The following is a 14,073-nucleotide window of genomic DNA, read 5'->3' on the forward strand; positions in this document are numbered from 1 at the left end:
ATGTATTTATAAACTTCTTTATGCAAATGCAAGTGTAAGTATTTAAATACTTTTTTAAAAGTATTTTTTACGATACTACTTTTGAAGCTTTTGTACATACTCGTATACAAATTAAAATCAAGCCTTGAATAATTTTAATTGCTGAATTTTTATTACTTTGCATTTCCTTATCGAGTTAATCAACACAAAAGAAAAAAACAAAAGATTTATTTTTAATTATCAGTGCCTCACACTTTATTTGAGAATTAACACACAAGTTAAGTATAAATGATAAAATATATAAATACGTATAACTATGTAGCACGCATAAATATTATATAATCATAACTTCCTGAATAATAGAGACAAATATTAACAGTAGTTCGGCTTACATTTGTATATTAAAAAAACATTCATTGATCGCGTACAATTTAATAAACCAACAACCAACCAAACAATTCATTATATATTTCTTGTCGTCATATTCGTATTGAAAACATTCACATCGCAATGAAAAACTATTGTAAACAAAGTTTATACTTAAGTAATAACACGACTTTTACTAAAATAAAACATATTTGATATAATTAATATGATGTGAATTTTGATGAATTTTCATGTATGTGTAAGTATTAAATTTTAATTCTACTTTAAATCGTGCACAATAATGCATTTAATATTAATCAAAATGTTTATTAATGATATTATAACTATTATACAAATAAAAAGTTTTTAATAAACAGAATATTGAAACTGTTAACTGACAAACAAAATAACAAATAAAGTATCTATTTATAGTTATTATAGTACTTAAAATAATAAAGTAATACTATTTTCCCAAATTTTCAGTAAAATACATTTTTAGATGAAAAAATAAAATTTCCAAAATAATATTAATTTCTACTCATAAATTTCATTGCATCTCAATTTAAAAATATTAATGTTTATTTTATATTGCGATGTATCTATTATAAGCCTAAATTATAGCTTTTATGTATTTTAATTTAAATAATTCTAAAATATATTCATTAGGTAAGTGGCGTAATTACATAGTGTACCATAGTGAGTTATATCTTATAAATTTTAAAATATTGAAAACGTTATTTATATTTATCTCAAAATAACAAAAGGCAATTTTTTCACCTAAAATATGTAATAAAATTATATAAGAAACCTTTTAATGAAAGAATATTTTCTCCAACCTATACGATAAATAATAAAAATGTCTTTTAAATACTCAATTGGTATTAAAATAATTTAAAGTACTACTATCTAAAAGTAGTTCATAATCATTTGGATACTAATTATTCTTGTTACTATTAAAAAATAAACTGTTTGTAACTAGATTGATGTAGCCATATAATATATCTTTTCAATTCCATTAGTTTATGTTATAATAATATACTGAACTAAATAGCTAACACAACGGTTAAACTGGAAGTAATAAAAATAAAATTCCTACTTACAATATAAAATAAAAAACAATTTACACATGTGAACAATGATTAAGTTAAAGAATTTATAAACCTAAAGAATAATTTTTGTTTTGAAAATGTAACAAAGGTTTTTTTTTCCATTAGTAATCTAACATAAAATATGTATTTATCCATATACATTTTTATCATTAAACCTTCTACTTTTTGTAAATTAAATTACATGTCTAAATTAGCTTTTAATATTCTTTTCTACAAATAACCTATTATCTTGTGCCATCCATTTAAATATTTTAGTTGAGTTAACTCCTCGAAATGTGTCGGATTCAATTTTTATTTTTAAATATTACAAACGTAAAATATGATATTACATTTTTCTATTTTTATGTGAGTATATTAATTACCTGATGTGCATTGTAAGTGTATCAATAACGCATTGTTTTCTGAAACCCGTATTATTAATCTGAAAAAAAAACAAACAAAAATATAGTTATCAGCATTACGCAAAGAACATAATACAGCATAAATAATTAAGTTATTAAACGACACTAGAACACTTTCGTACAGAAAGTATCTATTTGTCTTATTATTATCCTTAATGTATCCATTTTATCTGTTAATTATTAACATAATTTAATAAAAAAGTAAGTGGAAAAAATAGCAATAAAAAAACTATATTTAAAAATATCGATATAGAGTTGTACATTATCGTTTAATTATAATCCTTCTACTACAGTATAAATAACACCTTGACATTATAATAATGGAATAAAAAATAAAAAATATTTTTTTATTTTTTCTATTGGTCGGTTTTTTTTTTTTTTTATCAATATTAACACATAAGCATAATTGTATAGAATACAAATATTTAAAAATAATACTTATCAAAATACATTTTTTATATAATAAAAATATAATTAATGTTAGGTTCTATCACAGGATGGCCTCCCTCCTAATAGGTTTCATGCTGTATAATTACTTGTTGTATGTTCAAAATTGCTTATTATGCTCTGCAGCATAGATTGTAAATATTCTTTTTAAATAAAAAAATAAAAATAAAGTATTTAGTATATTGGCCGTAGAAAAAAAAGTTGAAAAAAATGACTTATCAAGCAAGGATGAGTATTTTTGATTATTGGCTTCATAACAATTTTTCTAATAGTTAAAAAAGTCTTACAGTATAGAAGACCTCTAGAAAAAAAATCTAAGTATAATATTATATTTAAATAAATTGACTTTCAAAAGAATTGTTAATCATTACCAAGATTTATTTATTTTAATAAAATAAAGAAAACAAATGAAAAGATAATAATTATAAATTAAACTTTGATAAATTAAATTGTATTCTGTAAAATTTATAAAATTACTTTTAATTTATACTCTTGTGTTACAAATAAATTCCAGTATATTTGACAGTTGAAGATAGATATGTATTTCGTATAAATACTTTTAATATATTATCAAAATTGTATGATAGCAGTATTTGATAGCCATTTAAAAATGTGCACGTTAATAATTTGACTTCATTAACAAGTAGAGTATTAAAAATTATGTATTTACACTAAAATAAATGTAGGTACTAACTGTAAGTGAAAATGTTTTTGATTTAAAAACGGTAGGTGTATTTTTATTTATTAATTAATTCATTATTTTTTTTTTTTTTTTTGCAAACTGTTAAATGATTCAAAAGTTCTATAAACCACTGATGTTTGATAGCAGTTAATATCATAATTCATTGTATATACTAATATAAATATATATATATGTCTTATGATTTATTTATTGTTATGATTATTTTAAAAAGTTGAAACATCCATTAACGAAAAAATGTACTAAATACATAAATATAAATATACTAAATTAAATAGATGTACGTTACATCTGATTAATTGTATAAATTAGATATTAAACGCGAAATTAAAATAATGGCTGTAACCCCTAAAAAAAATAGTATAGTAGCAGCGTCAGGGCTTTAGTTCCTTCAATAAATAACTTAAAAAATTTGTATGAAAATAATAAATGGTAAGAACATAATAATGTACTCAATACTCATATAGTAAGAAAAACTATCCTGTATTATATGGTCAACAATAAACCTAACTTAACTTGATGAATGCAGTAGAGCATATACAATTTACCTGAACTATATAGTATATTACACGTATTTTCCGTTATTACCAAATTATCGTACTGAACGTACTGTAATCGCTATTGTATAGTTGAAACTAAGCACAATACAACATAACACAACTGCATAAAAAATTAAGTTTGTGGTGGTTCAATTATACATATCACGACAGGTGGATAGTGTACAATAGAATTTCGGCGTGTGGATATACCCACGTAACCGTCAATCACAGCGAAAACTTTGTAGAACCTGAAACGGTAGTACACACACAGCAGAATGATTGTTTGTTGTGGCCCTAAAGGTTGAAAATTGTACAAACTATGTATGGAACAAGTGAACAACTTGTTCCGTGTGCTTCTTCTTAGGTAGAAAATATATCAAATCAGTTAAATCTGATTTATTATGAGTATTTTGAAATAACTAGATAACGGATATTTTAGACATATCTTTAGAAGTGTTGAAGCGTTTGAATCAACAATCTGAGCGGAGCGAGGAATGTGTTGGTTTTACAATAATACTTATTTTTTTTTATTCTGTGAACATTTTTTCTCCCCCTAAACTTGCTCAAAAATACAAGTGTAGCATATTTTCTGAAAGGTAATGTTCTTGAGCTGGTACTTTAAAGAAGTCATTTTTTGATTTTCGAAATAATACTCGAAATAAAAGCAGTTAAAGGAGAAAAAATGTACAACTTCACGATTATGTAATATAAAATAATTACGGTTTTGTCTATCACCATAGAAACGAATAAAATTAAATAAAAATGATCCCCTGGTCCGCTCAGAATCGTTTTTTATCAAATGCAATCATATTGCATTCAAATCGAATACCTACAGTAAAATTACACTATCCTGTCTGAGAACCGGAGGGGTAATAGACAAACATCCACCACCGAAATGTGCTGACCTACTTATATATATTTAATAACGATTTAGTATAATATAGAACAATTATTTTTTTAAGCTTTAATTTCTTTAATCTAAATAAAAATATTTAAAACAATAAATTATCATCGCATTTGTTAGACCAACTAGAATGGTAGATTGCATACTAATAAATATATTACAAAAAAATTAATAAGTATAATTAATAATGGTTACACAATAATCATTAGAATAATAATTCTTTCTATGAAATTATTTGGGAAAAAAAATCCTTTTTTTAGTCTTCAATGATTAATGGATTTATGTATTAAATATAGTAGTACCTATTTAATAGAAAACCCCATAATTTATTAGTTTAATGTTACATAGTTAGTTTTAATTAGTTGATTAATTTTGGTGGACACAAATCGAAAATGATAGTAATATAGGCCGAGAACACAGAGGGTTTTAATACTTTTTACATTCATTTCGGTACTGCATAACATACCACTAATTGGTCTTGATCAGTAACCGATTCTATTTTTACATATAGTAAAGGAAGCACATTCATTGTTATTACAATATTTTTGTATGATTTGTGCTCACCTGGTCTCAATCATACTTGTGATATTATGTATTTAATATTTTTCACATGACACGTATGATATTGGTGACTACTTATCACTAGCTGATACTAAAACAATGGAAAACCAAAAATATTTGATTAATTTTTTTATTAAATATTTTATTATTTATCTAAATGGAGATCTCGAAGAATTTATATAAATAGATAATGATAAAAAAAAAATATAAAAACGTTTAAGAATTAAAGGATTTAACTCATATATTGTAGATATTTGTATTCTATTTGTAATTTATCAAAAATATAACTGATTGTAAACAGATAAAGTAGGTAGGTATAAATAAAGAACACATATTCTTCTAAGTATAAACACTTAAAATTATTATTAATAATATCATTTTTATCTCATGTATTTTTTATGTAAAAGATTATATATTATTGTTAATAATTAATAGTATGATTTTTTTTTAATATTTATGTTATTGTTATTTATTATAAATATTAATGAGAATAAAATCCCACTCTCCCCCCCCCCCCCCCCGAAAAAAAATAACAGAAGTAACAGTAAGTATTTCTATATTAATGGAAATGCAAATTTAATTCTCAATAGTTAATTTGTATTGTCAATACTTTCTAATGAAATAAATTATATATCATTATTATGAAAAGTCTAGTAAAAATTGTTTAGTTAAAACTAGGTTGGTTTAGTTAAAAACAACAAATTTGTTAAATTGTCTTTTATAAAAAAAAAAAAAAAACCATGAAAGCTGTACCTATTATTACAATATATTTCCAACAAAACAATGCAAATTATGTATCTTCATAGTTCTATACTCATGCAAGTATAAGTTATACTGTAGAGAAAAATGAAACGTTACTAGAAAGGTTTTAATCATAGCGTCTCATTCAGTAAAATTTTTAATTATTTTTAGTGGCAATATTCCATTATTATTTTAGAAATTCATTAACCAATAATGAATGCTTTTTTGTATTTGTTTCTCCTATAAGAAAACAAATTATAAAAACCTTTCAATTTAAATAATAAAAATAAAACATTTACTTCACCTTAATTAACTAAAAAAATATTATAACAATATATTCAATACAACGTAGAACTATCATTTACAACTACCAACTCACGTGATTTTGCTTACTTAGTTTAATTAAAATTAACTAAGTTACACTGTGATATTATAAATGTTTTTTAAATTGAATAATAATTTGAAAAATTACTCAAGTATTTATTAAATAGTTTTTATAAAAACCTTATTAAAATAGACAGTAATAAACTTTTATGGTATGAAAATTATAATTAAATAATATCGCGTTGTTGACTTTCTAATATTTTATTGCTACTTGAAAGTATTTATCTATTCAAAATATAGCAAGCTCTTTGACTACCTATAATCGTTAAGTATGATTGAATTAATTAAAACCATCATGTTTACTTATTTATACATAAAAATTAAAGTACTTTCAATACATCCCTAAAATTAGATTAGTAAGTTTTAATTAAAATAATACAACAATTCACACTTTGTATAAAATAGCTAACATTCTATAAATCATGGTTAAAAAAATTGTAAATTTAATGTAAATATATATTTTTTTTAATGTTATTGAATTTACTTACAAATTCAATAAATAATTTAACGCACATTGTTATGTTTATTAAATATTTATATACAATATATATATATATAAATAATATACATAGATAATGTTATGTCATAATAATTGTAGTATTAATTAACAGTATTTAGTTCCTTGAGAATATTCTAATTGGTATCGAAGATACTAGGTAATAAAACAAATATGAAAAGCATAATAGTAATTAATTTCAAATTTATAGTTCATAAACACCCAATTAAAATTTACGTAGCATATACAAACTTAATATTTTATTCATAGAAAAATAGAAATATAGCTTACACCCTCATGAATAACAAAACAAAATAATATAATAAATTCAATTAAAACTAAAATATTTTTGATTATTTTTATTCAACTGTATGGCCAATTGATAATAAAAATTAAAATCTGTTTTTATATTTTTGACTTAAACTTTGAAGCACACTGTTAATCCCTATAATAAATTAAACTTCAATTTTATGCAAGGTTAATCGTATTATTTTTTTCTTACTATGTATACATAATATATACCTATAAATCTTAAAATGAACATTCTTTATGGTCGTTTAAGGTTTGAAAAGCTTCCTATGAACACCACAGTAAACTGAGTACCATTTTCAAATAAAGTGATTTATTATTCCCATGTTAAATTTAAAACAAAAATAAAAATAGGTGATCTAATAATACTATTATTTTTACCATGCAGACGTCAAACAGTTTTGATTAGAATATGTTGTTATCAGTGTTTTTAAATTTTTATATTATATACTAATTGAACTTTTAAAAATCAAGCGTATGCAATTAGTATATAACATTATATTTATTTTTATTAACAATTATAATTATCATCAAAACAAGTATATTCGTATGTATATGTAAAATTCATACTTATTGTAAGATTGAGTGATGTAAGAGTATTCACTCTATCAATTATTATTATTTTAAACACTCATCTATTTATAGATTAAAATAACATCATCGTGTGCGAATTATGGTATTTAATGACGAATTTGACGACCGTTGCCTTGAGCTTATACCATATTATATTTTTATATACATATATATTATAGTGTAAAATGTGTATATATGCGTGCATGAATGTTTTTTTTTATGAAACTTCACGCACTGTGTCTATGTGAACATAATATTTTGTACCTACTCGCACAATATTAGTACACTCTTTTACTGTTCGTGATTCCACGGTAGTTCTCGACAATTTTAAATGTTGAGGTCACGATATGTTTTTAAATTAGATATTATGTTCGCATTTGTAATTAATCATACTACAGTGTACAATATAAAATTACTTTTTTACTATTATTTAATAAAATATCCGATTTTTAAGTAAGAAACGTAACGGTACAGTTAATACTTATAACGTTTTGATCATTATTCTCTCTGTCCGTTCCGACATTATTCTCCGTAGCGCTACAATGGGAAATGTCAAAAATTAAATTACAAAGGACAGAAATAAAAATGTATATTTCGTGTTATTCAATACGATCCAATGAACAATGAATCATTTCATTTTTATATCCATGGGTTCGTCGAGTATCATCATATAACGGATGTATATAGTATATATATATAACTTACCACTTTTTGTAAACAATTCGAAAATTTTGATTAAAAATGTATTATGTAAGATATTGTAAGTATCTATAATATCTATTATAGTATATTAAATATAAATTCATTTCTGGAGCAAAATACGCATATATTCATTTAACTCTTAGAATTTTGTTTAATTTTAAGCATGAAAATATTTTCAGAAATGTACTATATATGTTGCATATTTTTGTTTATCCTAATTTTAACAAAATGTAACTTATACAATAAAATTTAATTGATATAGTTTTTAAATATTTCATTAAAAAAAAAATTTCAATAAATTTTATAGATTTTTATCATCCCATATAAATATGATTTAGTTTTATCTTAAACTTTGATTTATTTTTCTGTTGATGATTATTGATTATTCATTCAGTGCAGTTATTATGCAAGTTACAGTTTAACAGCGCTAAACTATGCAAAGTAAGCTATTTTTACCAAATAATTAGTTTAATCTACAGAAAGCTTATCTTAAAATATTTCTTAGAAAATATATTGAATAGATATTTTGAATTATTTTTTCTCGTTTAGAATTCTATTTTATACTTTATAAAATTTTATTAACTTCTTTTTCTATTTTTTCTTTTTTTTTTTCAAAAAAAAAAAAATTATATTTTACAATAAAATTAAAAGGCAATTAATTTAATGTTTTATTTGATTTAAATATAATTTTGCTAAAAATTTAATTACTGAAATATAAATATATATATATTTAATAAATTTACATTTTTGTTGCACATAATTATTTATCGATACTTAATATAACATCTTTAAAGTCTGACAGTCATTATTATAATAAATATAAAATCTATAATAGAGTATATAACTTATAATGTCAAACAATCGTTTTCTAAATTTAGAAAAAAAAATTTGAATCGTTGAAATAATAAAACATACTTATATGTTACCTATAAATAACACAATAAAGTTGGATAACAATAATTATTTTTCTGATCGACAAAGAAATAATAAATAAAAATACATTAAATTTAAGTTAATTTATACGATAGTTTAAAAGCTAGAGTTAAAAATTAATAAACATTAATGATCATATAATATTTTTTTATAATATAATGTATAAATAAAAAAGTTCACATATGATTTTTTGATAGCTAAATGAAGCTTACTTTCAAAAACATTGAAATATCAATATATCAGAAATATTAAACATTGGCTGAATACATGACCTAAACCAAACATTTAAGTATTATATTCAATACGCTTGGAAAATATGTATAAATTAATTTATTAATGTCAGTTACATAAATACTTGAATTTTTAATTGTTAAACGGTTTCGATGTATAGATGTATTCATTTCAATATTGAAATATTACAGGGGTAAAAACGTCTTCTAGGAAATATTAAAGTATCTTATTTATCATATGTACTAAAATAAGTGTGAGATGGATAGTTAGTGATAACTAAAGTATATGCTGATGTAACGCTATACTTCTAAGTGCGTATCTGACTGAATTTGTTTTTGATTATACAAAATATGAAGGGACTAGTACCTACTCAAGATTACCTCAAAAGTATCGTTAGATCTTATTATAATACCTATTTGAGAAAAAAAATACGTTACCTATAATTCGAAATATATTATCGTCTTATTCCGTTTTGATGAAGCGCCTAACCCAATAATCTAACCTACGACGCCACCGTAATAACTTTGAAATATAAAACGGAAAAACGAAACTAGATTAGGGAAGGTTAAAACAGTATTTAGGTTGGCAGGGTAGGGACAGTGTATCGGTACTATAGATACTGTTCTAAACTTGTGCAATCGTTAAGTTATTGTGTAATAATTTTAATAGAAAATAAAAATGTAATGGAACTTTCGATAAAATGGGAAAGTGGAGCGCAACGGTATTTCAATATTTTTTTCTAAACTGACCGTAGCGTACCTATCTATCATTTGGTATCATGCATTCGAATATAGTTATGATTTTCTCCATGTAATCATTGATAACGTTATCAAAATAAAAACCTAAATATCCGTTCAATTTATTGATGAGCTATAGTCTATGAGTTATTATTTTGTCTATTTTTACAACTTACCTAATTTGATGTTTTGCTTCAGAAAAGTGAAATTTCGAATTAAATATTATAAAATTAATACAATGACCTAAGTATTATTAGAATTTATCAGAAAACGTAGAGTTACCTACTATTATTAAATCTGTATTATTGTATATTTTTAATCTTGTAATACTTGTCTTTTTTTAATTTTAATTTGTTAACGTTGTTTTGTTACACATTTTATTTTGGGCACTATGAAATGGGTCAGACTCAGTATGTTGTATTATAAATTAACAAATATATCTATATAATAATTTAATTTCAAACAAAAAATTCGCTTCACCAATTGAATTTTTAAAATATATAATTTTTTTGTTTAGTAAATCGTTTGACTATTTTATTTATTTTTTAAATTATTTATAAATTATTTGTTTTTAACAAATTGTATGTTCAACACCTACTATATGTATACAAAATATGGTTCCATTTTTTTTAGTTACTATTATTATGTGACTGAAGATAAGTGTGACCGGGTCGATACTATCACACCGGACATTATCTTTTTCAGTCTGTAATATATTTACTCTCAAATTGTAAAGACCATTACGTGCAGATCCTATTTACTAGGCAAATTAGCGTTAAAATATTATTTAAAAAAAAAACTTAAATTTAAATATTTCCATTAGTAGCCACATAGTACATATACATTATATAGGTTTACAATAAATTATAAATTAATATTATTTAATTTCTTAAATTCAAATTTTAATACATGTATAGTAGATATTATGATACAATAAAACTATATATATATATATGTATAATATAAGTGGTGAACAATGTTATACTATTTCAATAATCTAAACATTATCATAAATGTAGATTGATTTATACAAACCATTTAGATTCCTCTGACAAAGAATTCATATATTTTGTATAAATGAAACTCGTATCTTTTATTTAGATGAATTCTTAATAAAATACTAAAAAACAATACTTAGATACAATGTATTAAATATACAACTTGACAGATTAACTCCTAACCACTATTTTCATCAAATAGTTTTTAAATCACTCGATCAAGAGCTGTCACAAATCTAGTATATAGTATTGAGGAAAGATTGTATGTACTGAATACAACATTTTGCAATTCATTTTTTATTTACGTATTATGCAGTACTGAGTAATAAATTTATGAATATTTATGTACTAAGTATACTAATAAAATAGTTATAATTACTTATAACACTTAAAGAAGAAAATAATAAATTTATTAACTAAAGTTTACGTAAATTTATAAATAAACAAGCGTTTTATTAAAAATAAAATGTAACTCACATCGACTTAAAAATGCACATATGAAACAAAACTAGTATAATACATTTTTTTATATATTTTATGATAATCCCAAATCCAAAACAATTAGTTACAACATTACTTATTATGCATAATATGATATGGTTCTTGATTGTATATTATTGTATTCCATGGTAACCAATTTCCCACGTGCCTACCTTTATCTGGAGGAGTTTCAGGGACGAATCATGAGTTGTTTGTTTTTTATCATCATTCTATTTACCGAATAATATGTCACATATTACTTATTAATAGATATAAATGTAATAATTGATTTTATTCTTTCCTGTTTAACATATTGACAATTATCATGCCCATTTTTAACTCATATTACAAGTTACAACAGAATATGCCTAACAATTAAATGGAGAAAATTGATTTATTAATTAATCAACATTGTGTCAAACTATTACTGAGACAACCGCGCGGGATGTACCACGTCACATATCACAATATCTACTATCAAACTGTTATTAATTTAATGTTATATTTTATTTAAGTGTAATTATTCAGATCTTGTTTTCGAGATTTGAATTTCTATTCACATAACTATTGTTCAATCAAAAAACGATTTAATTTATTTATTTATTTAACATTGGAAAAAAAAAACTTTTTTACAACCACTTAAATTATTATTAGGTACTTTCTAAGAATCGTGAGTAATATTATTAAACATATATAGCATGAGTAAAAAGTATTAAAATCAAAGTAACTTAGTGTAAAAAAATACCTTATCAAATTCATAAAAAATACTATAAATATGTTATTGCCATTTGATAAATAACTTAGAATTAATTGAAAATTTAAAGACAATTTAAAAGATAATAAATATTTTTTTTTTGTGAACAATATTAAGGTTTAATAATATAATATTAATTCTTCATAAATTTAGTAACTCAATATAGGGATAATTATTTTACTTTAAAACTTTTGTTCAATGTACATAAAAAAATGTCTATTTGTTTCATACTGCAAATTAGTTTTTATTTTCTCAGAAAATTATTGTCATTCTTTTTTTATGAAATTTCATAACCAGATAATAGTACTTTAATACATATTATCTTTTATTATCTGCTTATCTAATAAATAATAAGACTTATAATCCATTTGCTATTTCTCCTTAATAATAATAATAACATAGAGTCAGAGTGTATACCCAGTGTAGAGTTTACATATATTTATTGATATACAATGGTGATAATATTATTGTTAAAATACGAATATTTTAAATTTTCGCTTTTGCAGTGTGTAATTTTTTTTTTTTTGTGTGTGTATACCACCTTTTTGAGTATTTCAATTGCATATAGTTAATCCTTTGATGGGTAAAAACTCAAAAGTAAAATATACTAAGTAGTTTTCTAACTTTTTAACTTATTCTAACTTGTAAGAGGGAGGAGAATAAAAAAAGATCGTTGTTTTATTCAAAATAAATTTTGATAAAAATAAAAGAGCTCTACTAACTAATTTAATGTGCCTAATAATTTGCCTTATCAAATAATTAAGTATATTTTTTTTTAATAATTGTAACGATATAATATATAAAATACTGTAATAATAACATAATAAATACAATTTTGTTGATACAAGTATTCTATCGTTGTTATATTATAATATTATACTAAAAATGGCTCACTTCTGCTATCAATTTTAGTCTATTCATATATTAAGCATAATATTGTAATATATATTCAATGTCAATACTATCTAAATTAATTGTTATAATAACTTGTCATTACTGATTGTAAACATCAATGTTAAAGTGATTGTATATATAATATTTATTAAACACACATAACAATAAATGGCCTCTCTTGACTTACAATTTTTTAAATTTTGTATCTTATTCGACATAACCTAAACTCTGATTACATCTACATAGTCTCTTCATATAACGTAATCCATTTTTCAATATAAATAAAGTGTTATAATTTTTATAATACAAATGTAATTCCTACATTTAAAAAATTATAATTCTTATTCCTAAAGGTCATAAATAACAACAAAATAATAAAAATATAAAAAAAAAAATTATACGATCGAATATAATTATTGGTTAATAACAATACGATATACAGTGAGTGATTCCTTTAAAAGTTGTCAAAACTCATTAAATCGAAAAGTAAAAATATATTTTTTACTAAATTTCATATTTATTTTAAATATTATGAAATTTATTTATGTTCTATAATATATTATATTTATTATTACTTACTATCATTTTTAAGATTTATATAACCATTTTAAATATCAACAAACATTTTTAATGTCATACTTCAAAATACAATATTTTCGTATTCATTTTAATAATATATAAATTTTAATTTTAATACTAGTAAAGAATACTAATTATAAATATTTAAAATGTATATGAGCAAAGTAGTTGAACAACATTTTTGTTTAACTCCACTCTGCTCGTTTAAAATTTAAATTCGCTTCCTAATAATAATACAATTTTATGTTTATTTATT

General features: G+C 22.3%; 1 protein-coding gene across 4 annotated transcripts in view; it reads right to left on the reverse strand.

Moving 5' to 3' along the window:
- Positions 1–14,073, reverse strand: part of LOC114127893 (octopamine receptor beta-2R-like) — a 165,179-nt gene that overhangs the window by 87,487 nt on the left and 63,619 nt on the right. For all 4 annotated transcript variants that reach the window (XM_050198885.1, XM_050198884.1, XM_050198883.1 and 1 more), the window contains one exon: positions 1,817–1,875. The gene's annotated coding sequence lies outside the window, so the exon portion shown is untranslated. The remainder of the gene's footprint in view (positions 1–1,816; positions 1,876–14,073) is intronic.

The sequence above is a fragment of the Aphis gossypii genome, chromosome 1 (genome assembly GCF_020184175.1).
Source record: "Aphis gossypii isolate Hap1 chromosome 1, ASM2018417v2, whole genome shotgun sequence".
NCBI lineage: Eukaryota > Metazoa > Arthropoda > Insecta > Hemiptera > Aphididae > Aphis > Aphis gossypii.